The sequence below is a fragment of the Alligator mississippiensis genome, chromosome 9 (genome assembly GCF_030867095.1).
Source record: "Alligator mississippiensis isolate rAllMis1 chromosome 9, rAllMis1, whole genome shotgun sequence".
In the NCBI taxonomy this organism is placed as follows: Eukaryota; Metazoa; Chordata; order Crocodylia; family Alligatoridae; genus Alligator; species Alligator mississippiensis.
Genome location: NC_081832.1, coordinates 461,784 through 474,021, shown reverse-complemented (window position 1 = coordinate 474,021; position 12,238 = coordinate 461,784). Strand labels below are relative to the sequence as shown.

General features: G+C 66.6%; 1 long non-coding RNA gene across 1 annotated transcript; it reads left to right on the top strand.

Annotated features, from left to right (window-relative positions):
• Positions 1-2,185: 2,185 nt before the first annotated feature.
• Positions 2,186-5,432, top strand: LOC132243415 (uncharacterized). Its single transcript, XR_009454985.1, has 2 exons — positions 2,186-2,506; positions 3,188-5,432. It is a non-coding gene; the product is annotated as an uncharacterized LOC132243415 (long non-coding RNA).
• Positions 5,433-12,238: the final 6,806 nt, after the last annotated feature.

The window sequence follows — 12,238 nt, the reverse complement described above, 5'->3', positions numbered from 1 at the left end:
GCGCGGCCCCGCTCCGCCCTGGCAGATGGCAGGAAGTGCTGATGCCGGGATGTTCCTCGCCATCTGCTCGGTTTAATTGACTTCCTGCAGAAGTTCGGCTTTTTTTTTTTTCCCCTTAAAAAAAGTTAAGCCAGTTGCAGGCTGAAATTGTTAATTAAAAGGCCTTTTGATTAGATAGACAAATATTTACCCATTACGGCTGACCCCAGCCTTCTTTTTGTGTCTGCAAACTCAACAATCAGCAGTTATCGCCAGGATCATGCTGCACTGATGAGCTCCCCTCCGTAATCTTTCCCCTGTGAGCGGCTCTGGGAGAGCGCGCCGGAGGGGGAGCCCCGTGCCCGGCAGGCATGGGGGCTGGACAGAGGAGACGGGGCCCCCCTGGGCTCCCCAAGGAGCCTGCCCTGCCGGGCCACGCATCCCGGGCCCGCGCCCTCCGGGTCCCTCGCTCCAGACACCGCAGTCGCGTTTCACGCACTCAGCACATCCGTGCCATCATTAGTGCTCCTGTGATGGATGGACGTGGCTCGCCCGGCAGGGCCCGCACATCGCAGCGCTGCCGCTCCTGCCGCGGGGGCTCGGGCGCTCCGACCTTAAACCTACCCAGCCCCGTGCCCCGACTGCGGGGGCCCGGTCTGCCGCGCTGGCCCTGCCCGGCCCTCCCTTGCCCCGGGTTTACTGCCCCGACGTCTGATGCAGCAATGCCCTGCCGTCCCGCCCAGCCCCACTGCGCCAGGCTGAACGCACGAGGCAGCTCCCGGTCTCGTGCGCCCAGGGCCCCGGACGGCCCGTTTCCCTCACCCCGCCAGCCCAGCGGAGTGGGGTCAGGTCTTCCTGCTGCCAGAAGGACGGCCCCGAGAACCCCACATTTCACCCCGTGCCACGTGCCGGGACGTGGCTGTGGAGCTGTGGCTGCCCCCAGCCCCAGCCCGGCAGCGGGAGGGAGGTGCGGGGGGCCCCCAGCCCTCGCTCCACCCCGGGCTCCCCGGCGTGGCGGCACACGGGATTTCTCCAGCAATCCCGCCCCGTCACCCGTGCAGACAGATGTCAGGCCGCGAGACGCGGGGCGCGGCATCGCCGCCGAGCACGTTGTCAGTTTTAATGTGGTAAGAAATTGATGGATGACGCCGGGAACGTTCAGCGTAAATTACCCGTGTTCGGCTCCCGGCCGTGGCTAATTCGTTAGACACGTTTCTACGCAAAAATAAAGAGCCTTCTGCAGGCTTTGTTCACAGCGCAGGCTGAAGGGAGGGCCGGGAGGCGTGGTGCACGCTGGACAGACCCTCCTGCCGAGCACTGCGCCCAGCGCCCAGCGCCCGCCCCGTGCCACCAGGGCCTCGCCATGCCCTGCAACGGGGCCGGGACCTTTGCCCCCGGGTCGTGCTGGCCCCGGAAGGCCCAATCCTGCACCAGCCCTGGAAGGTGGGCCGGGACCCCGCAGCCCGGCATTTGCAGCACGAAGGAGGGCTCTCGGGGGAATACGGCAGCCAAGCTGGGGCTGGAGGAAGCCGACAGCGAGGCAGCCGGGGGGCGTGGGGATGTCTGTGACATCCGGAAAGACGGCGTCCCGCCCCCCCTCCTTGTGGACTGGCAACCCTTCCGCCTGTGCCCAGCTGGTCCACCCCACGTGTTCCCCGGGAGCCGCTGGGACGGTGCTGGGACAGCCCGTGTGGGGCGCGGGGCGGGCACAGAGGCCATACGGGCCCCGGCACAGGGGCCACAGCCAAACTCGAGCTAATGGGACGCCCACACCAGCTCCGTCCTTGTGATCAAGCACCATCGAAAGCCTTGTTAATGGGGCAGGAGAGCTAATTGTGATTAAAGTGGTGAGGGCGCTGAGCACAGAGAGCGACCAGAAAGGAAAAGCCGGACGAAGCAGTCTCTGCAAGCGCCGTGCAGGGACTCGGCTTTCATTAACCGCGGGTCCTGGGGGGGCTGTGCCGGCATCCCCAGCTCCCGAGACGGCGCCGCTCCGCGCAGCCCGCACGCCGGGGCCTGCCTGTCTTATTGCCATGACGACTGCACTCCTGCCTCGATGGAAAACGAAATATTGAACAAAGAGCGGGCGCGGGGGGAGGACTCCAGCCAGGCGGAGACAATCCCAACCCGCCTCCACGCGGCACCGGCTGCCTCTCGGGGGGGGGCCCATGGGGGAGGAGGGCTGCCACGCCACGCCACGCCACGCCACGCCACGCCACGCCTGCTGCAATGCTTGTGCCCAGTGCAAGTGAGCCCTACACGCCCTGCAGCCTCCGGGTCACCCACATGCTCGGGCTTTGCAGCCTCTCCCACGCGGCTCCAGCGACCTGCGCCAGTCGGGCACAGAGACACTGGGCAGATGCGGCAGGACCGTGAGCAGCCCTCGGGCCCCCCCATCCAGGGTCACAGGCCTGAGCAGGAAGGGGTGGAACCGGCAGGGAAACAGCAGAGAAGAGGTTACGCCCGGGACCCCCATCCCATCCCATCCCTCCACATGCAGGGCTCAGACCGGCCTCCAGCTGCCCAGGTCGGGACCTCCTGCCCTCAGACGTGTCCCTTGCCCCGGTCCCGCCTGCTCCCCGGGGAGCGTGCCCAAGCAGCGTGGGCACAGCTGGAGGCCCTGCAGCCTGGCCTGGGGCAGGGGCATCCGTGTGCCAGGGGGAGCAGGGCGGGAAGCAAACCCGCAGCCAGGGGCCGGCTGGGGGAGGCTGCCAGCCTCGAGGGGCTGGCGAATGAAGCTGGCATCCCCCAGCTGCCTCCCCCACGGCGCCTGGCCCAGCGGGAAGGAGCCTGCGTGTCAGATGCCGGAGGCTGCTTCTTCCCGAAATGGGTGGAAGGGGGAGTGCGGGGTGCAGCGGGGGAGCCCGCTCTGGCCACGACCAAGAGCTGCCCAGGGCCTCCGCCAGCCCAGCCCCAGCCCCAGCCCCAGGGATGCTGCTCCCGCGGCTTTGGGGGCGCCCGGCTCCCCGGCGCTCTCCCACCCCCACGGTGGAGCGGACTCGCCCCTCCAAATGTTCTCCCACTGTAAAAGATCCATCAGGAACCTTCCACTCCAGAGGGATATATATTATCTAAATTTGATAAGACAACTTAATTTCTCTCCGTGTCTGTTACTGGCGATAAAACCGGGAGACTTTTATGACCCGGAGTCCTCTGTAAGATTGTCAGGAACTTATTATACAAGGTATAACTGGATTTCTCTCCACAGATGGCTCGCAGCCATGAGCTGTAACGCAATTCTGCAGCACATTTGGTGGAATAAATGCAAAGAGCTTGTTACAGCGAGTTAGATAAGAGAGAAGGGAACGCGGCTCTTGCAGGCTAATTCGGAATCTGATCTGCCTTCTCCCCGGCTGTGAAGGACGACGCGGGACAGAGCGTTTCGCGTAGAGGAGGCACCGGGGGCTTCTGGGAGCCGCGTGGGGAGGACACGGCCCAGATCGCAGCCCAGGCGCGGGGGCGGGGGGAGAGGCTCCTGGCTTTAGCCGTGCGGGGGGGACATCCTGCCTGGCGCTGGGCGTGCCCACCGTTCACTGCCCCTGCCTGTAGACTGCGCTACATCGCAAAGCAGAGTGTGCTGTCACCAGGGTGCTGCACACTTGCTCGCACGCCTCTCCGCCTGAGCCCGCCTGCAGGGCGGGAGGACAGTAGGGCACGCGGGCCCTACCCACGGCAGCCCCGCGTGGGGTTCACTGCCCACAAGCGGAGGTGTGGGGCGCACAGCTGCTCTGTAGGGCTGTGGTAGCATCTGCTTGCAGCCACGTGGGGCAGCACTCGCAGCCCTGGGCTCGAGGACGGCGTGGCCCCAGCACCACGCAGGAGTGCGCAGGGGGCTTGGCCACGTTCCCACGCCCGAACAGCCCAGGTCATACCAGAGTGTGCAGCGCTCCTGCCCGGGGGCTCGCAGGATGGGGCCTTGGGGTGCTCCATGCTTGGACCGTGCAGATGCCCCAGGTCAGGGCACGTGGCTGGCGTGGGGCCTGGGGGGATGCTCGCTCAGCAGGAAGCACCACGGAAAGGCAGCTGCAGAGTGCCCTGCACGTGGAGCCTCTAGCGCAGCAGTGGTCCCCCCGCCAGCGGCCACGCACCTCCCTGCACTGGGGACGTACGTGGGCTGTGGCTGCCCTGGGCCCTGGGGGTGCCGCCCACCCTCACCCGGTACGGCTATCGCTGCGCTCACGCCACGCTGCGGCCAGAGAAAAGCCTGGTGATTTTTTATTTACTTATTCCCAGCTCCGGCATCCTGCGGGCAGTGTGCCGCGTGGCGTGCTCATTTATCTCCATTTCCCCCTCCTGCCGCCTGTCCCCAGTTTCAGGCAGAGCCTCGGAGGGGAGAGCCTTATCTCTCCGGCACTCGGAAAATAATTGCGGCCTCTCCTTGTCGAAGCCCTGACAGCGCTCCTTCGTGTCAGGGCGGGCAGCCGGCAGCGCGGCCAGCCAGCCCACGCCTCGCCCCAGGTCACGCCGGGCGTCCCATCCCTCCAGCCCCGGGCTGCCAGCCGGCTCCAGGCTCCCCACGGCCCCCAGCCTCACCTCCCCGCAGGGCAGGGAGGGCTCTCCAAGCCTGGCTGTGGCAGAGGAAAGGGAATACCAGCCCCACCTGGCGCCTTGCCTGCACAGCCTCCTCGCTTGGACACCGGTGCCTGCAAACTCTAGGTCCACGCACACGTGAGAACGTGCACATGCAGGGACACACAGTCCCCAGCACGCAGCCCTGCAGGCATGCAGGCCTAGCCCCCAGCGGAGGCTCAGCCAGCTACCCCCGTGCCCCAGTGCCGGGTCCCTCCTGCAGCCCCGCTGCCCATGTCCACCCATCCATCCAAGGAGGAGGATGGGTTCAGACTTTCCTGCCTGCAGTGGCTTCTTGCTTCAGTGGCATTGCCTAGGACCAGGTCCCCAAGGCGCTCAGCGCAGTCTCGGGGCCGGTCGGGGAGAGGCAGGAGCCAGCTGCTGCTCCACCAGGACCTGGTGACCGATGGCGGTGCCATGCTGGGGCAGGACGGGCGTCAGAGGCGCCTGCCGCTTCGCCCGTCCAGCCCCGCGCTTGGAGCCTGGGCAGCAAACGGCTCGGGCAGGGGCCCGCGGCTGGAGACCCGACCCCCCACCCGGGAGGCCACGCTACCTGCCCCAGGCTGCCACGGCCCTTGGGGAGGCGTGCCGAGGTCCCCAGAGCCCCGTCCCACATGCCAGCGCCTGGGCACCGCTACCCTGCACGGCGGGCTCTGGAGCGCGGCGCGTTTAGCATTCAAGAGAAAGGAAGATGAAAAACTAAGTTCCTTATCTCAAGGAGCCTATAGTGCCAGCACGGAAATTCAGAGCGTCTCGTTGTCCAAGGTTAAAGAGTGAGAGCTGAGGCATGAAAAGGCAGGAGATAAGATGAAATGTTTTCTGTCCAAATGAATGGGCTCCACTCTCCTCCGTAATAAACGATCAGTGTCAATATGACAAATTAATTCTGCATCCAGATCCATTTAGAGCGCCCGGGCGGGGGAGGGGACCAGGTGGAGCGTCAGCATTTCTGCCTCCGCCGCTTAAAAGTCAAATTAGAGCATTAGGCAGAAACGGGAAATTAAAAACCCACGGCCCCAGGAGCGCGTGCACGGCAGGGCGCAGGGGCACGGCGCGGGGCAGGCCTCGGCTGGGCGGGAGGCCGCTGGGCAGCTGCACCCTGCTGTCGTGGGGGCTCCCGGAAACCTCTGCAGCGACCGCAGCCAGGAACAGCCACCGTGACCGGGAGCACGCCGCGCCGGACCAGCGCTGTGGAAAGGCGACGTGCCCCTCGCTCCAGACCTCCAGCCTTCCCCAGCACGGCCTGGCCCAGCCTCCCGCACCGTGCCCCTGGTGCAGACCGAGGGCAGGGACCCTCCCCGAGCCTGCAGCCACGGGCCTGTGACCGCTGCGCCAGGCCTGGCCCCGGGACCCACGCTGCGGACACGTGGGAGGCCTCCCGCGCCGGAAGGCCCCGCGGCTCCGCTCAGCCCTGCCGCACCTGCGCAGCCCACCCTGGGGCTTGACCCGAGGCCCGGCCACAAAGGGGAGCCCTGGTCTGGCCCCGCGCCGCCCAGGGTGGGCAGCACAGGGAGGAGGCGATGCGGCAAGGGGCGCAGAGGGGCAGGGGGAGCCAGGGAGGCTGCGTCCTGCGCCGGCAACCGTGGGCACTGCAGCAAAGGCAGCGCGCCGGGCACACGGAGCTGGCACGGCCGCCCCGAGCCGCAGGGGTCCCACCGAGAGCCAGAGCCGGGCATGGGCGAGGGGCGGCGCGGAGCCGCGCGGGCACAGGGCAGGCAGCGCCGGGCGGCGGAGGACAGAGCCGTGGGACGAAAGGAAAGGAAAGGCGCTGAGGCAGAAACCCCCGGGGGAACAGGGGAGGGAGGTGCAGCGAGCCGCCCTTGCCCGGCCACGAGCACCCAGGGCCGGCAGCACCGCCAACCTGTGCCTGCGCCCGTGTGCTTGCAGCCAGGACGGGGCAGGGCGGGCACTCCTGGAGCTCCTCCCGCGGACACGGCCCCGACGGCAGAGCCGGGCGCCTGCGGCAGGGAGCGCGGGCGGATGAGGACAACGACACCTGGCGCAGCCGGGGGAATCACCGCCCGGGGCCCGGGCCCAGCCAGACACGGCTGCCCGGGGCAAATCACGCCCAACCTCCCCTCCCTGGGCCCCGCGCAGCTGGCAGTGCCATGGCTGCCCCGCTCCGTCGCCGCCCGCCGCGTGGCCAGGGCAGACGCCTCAACGCCTGGACCAGGGCCGCAGTGACCAGAGCCTTCAGCCCAGCCTGGGCTGGGCGCGGGGTCCCACCAGCCTCGTGAACCAGGGACACGCGTGGCGCCAGCCTCTCCCGGCAGGGCTGCCCCGCCGTGCCCGCCCGTGGCCTGCCCCGCCACCCTGTCCTGCAGCGTAACCCAGATTTCCTCAACCGCTCTCGCCCATTCGATTCCTCTGGATTAACCTTGATCCCAGTAATAGATGCTCTAGCTGTCAGCCCCATGCCGGGGGACTTCATCCATATGTTCCTGGACGGCAGAAAGTAGATAAATTCTTAGAGAAGGTTGTAGGGAGCAATTAGGAGGAGTTAACCCCCTCGGTGCCAGCCTGCCTGGACCCCCCAGCCCACAGCCCAGTGCACAGGCAAAGCGGCAGCCCTGCCTCCGCCCCACGGCTGCAGGGAGGGCACTGCCGCCTGGGCAGATGCTTGCCACTTAACTCGGCATCCCCGCACCCACCCCGGCCCCGGCACGCATCGCAGAGCAGGGACCAGGAGACCGCGCCTGACAGACAGACGCTGGATGGATGGACGGGCAGTAATTTGTAAGAGGCAGGCACGTGGCTGGAAACCTAATGCTGCTCCGCTCCTGCCGAGGCCCTCCGGCTGCCTTCACAGCGATGCCTGCGCCCGCGCCCTTCCCGGCACCTGCAGGCCAGCACCGCGGCTGCCCGGGGCCGAGCACGCCCCAGCTGGCTCCGAGCGTGCCCATGGGTCCAGGGCCGTGCCCTGCAGACGGGCAGGCTGGCGAGGACTGGGGCTTGCCGGCGGGGCAGCCCCGTGCCTTGGCCGGGTTCCCTGTCTCTCGGGCATCGGCCTTTGCACCATCCATCTCCGTGATAAATCCTGAGGCTGTGCCAGCGCGCGTCTCGCAGCAATTTCCTCCCGGCCCCTGGCGGTCAGAGGGGCTCGACCTGAATGATCGCTATCGAGCCACAGCGCTGCCTCATCAGCCCCAGACCGAGGGCCGGAGGCCAGCGAGCAGCTGTCTGACTCCACACCGCCCTTGATTTATGGCTGGGACTTCCATCAGAGCCACATGCTCTTCCCAGCCTGGAGAGGTGAGGCGAGCTGCTCAGGCGAGCAGGGTAGGAGACTTGGGCAGTGGCGTGGCCCAGAAAGAGCGAGCCCCAGGCGTTGGGAGCGCGTGGCATGCACCCACGAGGGTGTTGGAAATGCTGGCCATGTCCTGGGCCCTGCTGCCACGACCCTTCTCAAGCACAGCCCTGTCCACGGTGCCCAGGCTCCCTTTCCCAGGCAGCGCCTGCCTCACACACAGCATCCCCTTCCCGGCAGACAGGCCGCCTGTGGCAGAAATGCCCCCGTCAGTGCCCCTCTCCAGAGACCTGTCTCAGCCAGCCTGGGAGCCTGGTGTTGATCCCTCAGGGCGGGGATCTCCCACCTTGTCTACATGACAAAAGCCTGGCGCCTGGGAGGCGATGCTCTGGTCTCCTGGGCAGGGGGGAAAGACCCGGCCCTGCGCGGGCCCAGGTAACCAGGGATGCTGGGGAGATTGGTCGGCTTTTGGCCAGTATTGGCAGCTTCGACTGGACCGGGCTGCTGAGGTCAGAGAGGTTATTTAAGGGCTCGGTCCAAGAAGAAGGGGGGCAGCCATTAGCCATTAGCCATGCGGTCATCCAGGTGAATCTGAACCTGGCTCTCTCCTCATCACCGCATGCTCCAAGAGCACCCTGCCTCCAGAGGAAACTCCAACCACCTCTGGACGATGAGAGTGAGTAAGCTACTCGAGATCCGATTAGATATTTAGCTTCAGTAACTCAGATGCGTTTAAACGGCTACCTCAGCCACCCTGGTTTGCTCTATGGATTCCTCTGATATTTCTATGATACTGCTCTACCTTTTACCCTGTTTCCGCCCTACCCCCTGTCATCAATAAAGTTCTCCTTGTGACCGGTGTGGGAGACTTATTGAGGGGTGGGTCTACATTATGCCAAGGAGGCCCCTTAGGTCTGTGGACTAAAGGAGACTTTCCTAATAAGCCCCTGACTTGGGAAGTGCCCCAAGTGCTTGTATTGGGTCTAGCACCCATTGGATGATCAGGCCTGTGTTCTCCAAGGTGTGCAGAGCCAGAAGTGAGTCCAGAGCCGTGGATGGTGGCAGCGGGACCCCAGGCTAGCGGGGGTGCTCCAGGGAAGGGGTCGGCCGGGCGGAAGGCACCCTAAGGGAGGCACTCGGAGCCTGGACGGTGGTCGGGCGCGGGGAGGTGGGCGGCTCCACGCAGGAGCGCCCCGACTGGCCCGCCACACCGCCCACCCCAAGCAGCAAGCAGTTGTGGGAGGGGGGAGCATCTGCCTGGAAACGGAGAGGACCCTGGTACTCGCACACACACAAACCGAGGATCCCGTCCCCGTGGGCGGTCTGCACTTTGCGGGAGAAACAGAAAGGAGGTGGCACCGGGGTGGCACTGCCTGGGGTCTGATGGAGGCAGGCTTGGTCGGCGATGCTCTGCAGCTGGTACCGGGAAGCGGCAACACGGGACTGTCGGATCCGATCCAACCAGTGCAAAGATGACAGCTGTGCTGGGCTGCCATGGAGCAGACTGGGGGATGCAATGCCAATGCCAGTGCCAGGACGGCTGCTAGCAGAGTTCCTTCTACTAGGATCTGAAACGCAGGCACCCATGTGCCTCCCCTGTCCCGGTGACCTGCCTTCCCCATCCTGCCACACAGCCTGCAGGAGCTTGCGCCCAGCCCTCCCCTGGGCCTGCAGCCTCTGGTGCGAGGGCAGAGCCAGCCAGGCCCAAGGGAGCTGCCTCACATCAGGGGAGCGCTCACCAGCTCAGGCCTTGCTGGGAGGGAGCAGAGCATGGTGGGGCCTGAGTGCCCAGCCCTGGGCAAGGCGCTGCGGTGCGGTGCCTGTCCTGCGGCCGCACGCCCGGGTGCCTCCGGAGATTGCTGCGGCCCGCGTTCTCCAAGCGGCCACTGGCCCCTGCTCACACACGGAGACTGTGCAAATGAGCCAGGCCCTGCGAGACGTTGGCTTCTGGCACCACGCATGCAAGTCCACCCGCCACGCGATGGGCCCCTGGAGCTGCTCTCCAGCAGGCGTGCTCCCACGAGCACGGCCACACGGCAGGCGCGCCAGGGCCGGCGGGTGCCCCGTGCCAGCGGGCAGTGCTGGGAACGGGCCGGGCCGTGTAGCAGCCCCTGGCCATCCGTGTAGAGGTGGGAGGTCTCCTGGGCGGCACCCCCGCCCCCAGCACGGGGAGAGCTCGTGGCCCCTGGGAGCCGCTGCCACGAGCTGTCACCGCCGGTCGCACTGGATATTTAAAAGCTGGCTGAATCTGAAGTGACACATCCATCATTGACCATCTGCCACTCTCCGCGGGCAGCCCGCGGCGCTGCCTGACATTTCCGCTCGGTCCTGACACGAGCCAGTAACTCGCAGCTGAAAGGAATCAGCTTCGGCAGCGTGACAGGGCCCCACTCCCTAACCAGCCCCGGGCCTCCTTAGCACGACGCCGCGGGGACAGCCCCGGCCCGCGCCAGCACCCCGATACCCTCCTGTGGAGCACGTGGCCAGCCACGCTCTGCTCAGGCTCCCGCCACGGGGCAGCCCACGCTGCACGGAGGCAGGCAGGCAGGGAGGGAGGGAGGGAGGGATGCCGAAGCAGGGAGGGAGCTCCTTGCAGCCCAGTCCCCTGGTCCTTGCAACGCTCCTCATTCCCTCCCCTTCCTGGCTGCAGCCAGCCTTGCTAACAGAGGAAGCCACGTCGATGCCGTGACCGCGGGGGGGAGCCGGGCTGGGGTCGGGTGCCCTCAGTCCCTGCTGTTCCCCGCAGGGCCTGCGCTGCCGGTCTCCCACGAGCCCCGAGGTCCAACCTGGTGGCTCCAGCTGCACGGAGGGGACAGCTTTGTCTCCGCCGAGCTTGGCTGGACTCGGTGGCCACGGCCGATGCCTGCTCTGTCCAGAGCCCAGGGCAGCCGGCAGGTCCTGCCCAGAGCCAGCGGCACTGCCGCATCACAAGGATATCAGGCTCGTGGAGGTCGCGCCCGTGAGGTGAGAGGAGGGGGTGGTGGGTCTCTGCACCTATGTCCCCACCTGAGCGCGTGCACACGGGGCAGAGCTTCACGCTGCAGGCAACCTGCTGCTGCGGCTGCTCGTGCGGGAATTGCTGCGCTGCCCCCAGAGTACCATGGTCTTGCCGGGAGTCGTCTGCCGCCCAGCGCAGCTGCCCCCTTCCCCGCTCGAGGCCCTGGCAGCTGATGCTTCGTGGGGCTCATTCCCCCCACTTACCCTTGGGGGGACTGTCCCTCTGGGGCAACGGGGTGGAGGACAGGGACCCCACCCAGCCTCCACTCCACACCGAGGGAGCAGGCTGCGCAGGGGCTGCCCCCGTCCACCTGAAGCCACAGGAACGGCAGCGACGCCCGAGCCCTGCCACTAGGTACCTGCAAGGCGAAGTAGGAGCCTGCGCTGCAGCTTCTGCACAGCGCCCACGCCAGCCCTGGGAGAGCTCTGGTCCCATCCAGGTCGCTGGTCTGGAGCTGAGGAGCACAGCACGTTCCCATGTCAGATGGCCCCGGGCGTCAGTAGGGAGGGCAGGGGCCGGGGGGGGGCAGGAGGGAGGGCAGGGGCCTAGAGGCTGTCAGGGCAGTTTCTTTCATGCCCTGCACCTCCAGCAACATGCACCGGCTCTGGACAAGGCCCCAGCAGAGGAAAGAAACAGCAATTATTGTACTGGTTTAAATTAGGAGGTGCTGCAGCAAGGCATGCACGAGCTGCCCCCACCCAAGAGGCTGGCAACGCTGCCGGCCCATCCTTGCTGCTGGCACCGCTGCCCGGTGCTGCCCCACACCCTGCAGCGAGTTGCAGCAGGGCAGGGCTGCCAGGAGCAGAGGCCAAACACGCGCCCCCACAGCTGTACCAGTCCTTGCCCCGATGCGCCTACGGTCACGGGGCTTGTACGACAGCAGTGTCCCGCAATCCCGTCCCCGCCGGCAGGAGCAGGTCCCATCTGCTGTGGCTCTGAGCATCCCAGCAGAGCAGGGGCTACAGACCGCAACGGGCATGTTGGCGGCCCGGGGAGGAGAGTCAGGCTCGCGGCAGGGCCGTGTCAGGCCTCGCTGTCACTGGCTCCAGGAAGGGGCTGTGGGAGCCATGGACCCCATGCAGCCAGCTGTGTGCAGGTGCAGTCCAGCAGCTTATCTCCCACTTTCAGGAGCGCTGCCAGGAGCGGGGCCCTTGGCACGGTGACATGGACCCTGACAGCTCGGGCAGGCCCCCCCAGCCTCTGCAGAGGAAACTTCCCTGCAACTTCGTCCAAACAAGTTGTGCAGGCGCAAGGAGGAGGGTCCCCGCCAGCGCCTTCCTTCCTCCTGCGCCACTCCTGGGCTGGCGGGGGGGCACGCAATCAGCACTAATCAGTTAGATAAATAATTGCTGAGCCTCCTGCGGGGAAATGATGGCTCCGACGTACCCAGCGAAGCGCGCGGCAGCACAGGTGATGGAGAGACGCAGCTTCCAGGAGCAGGCGGG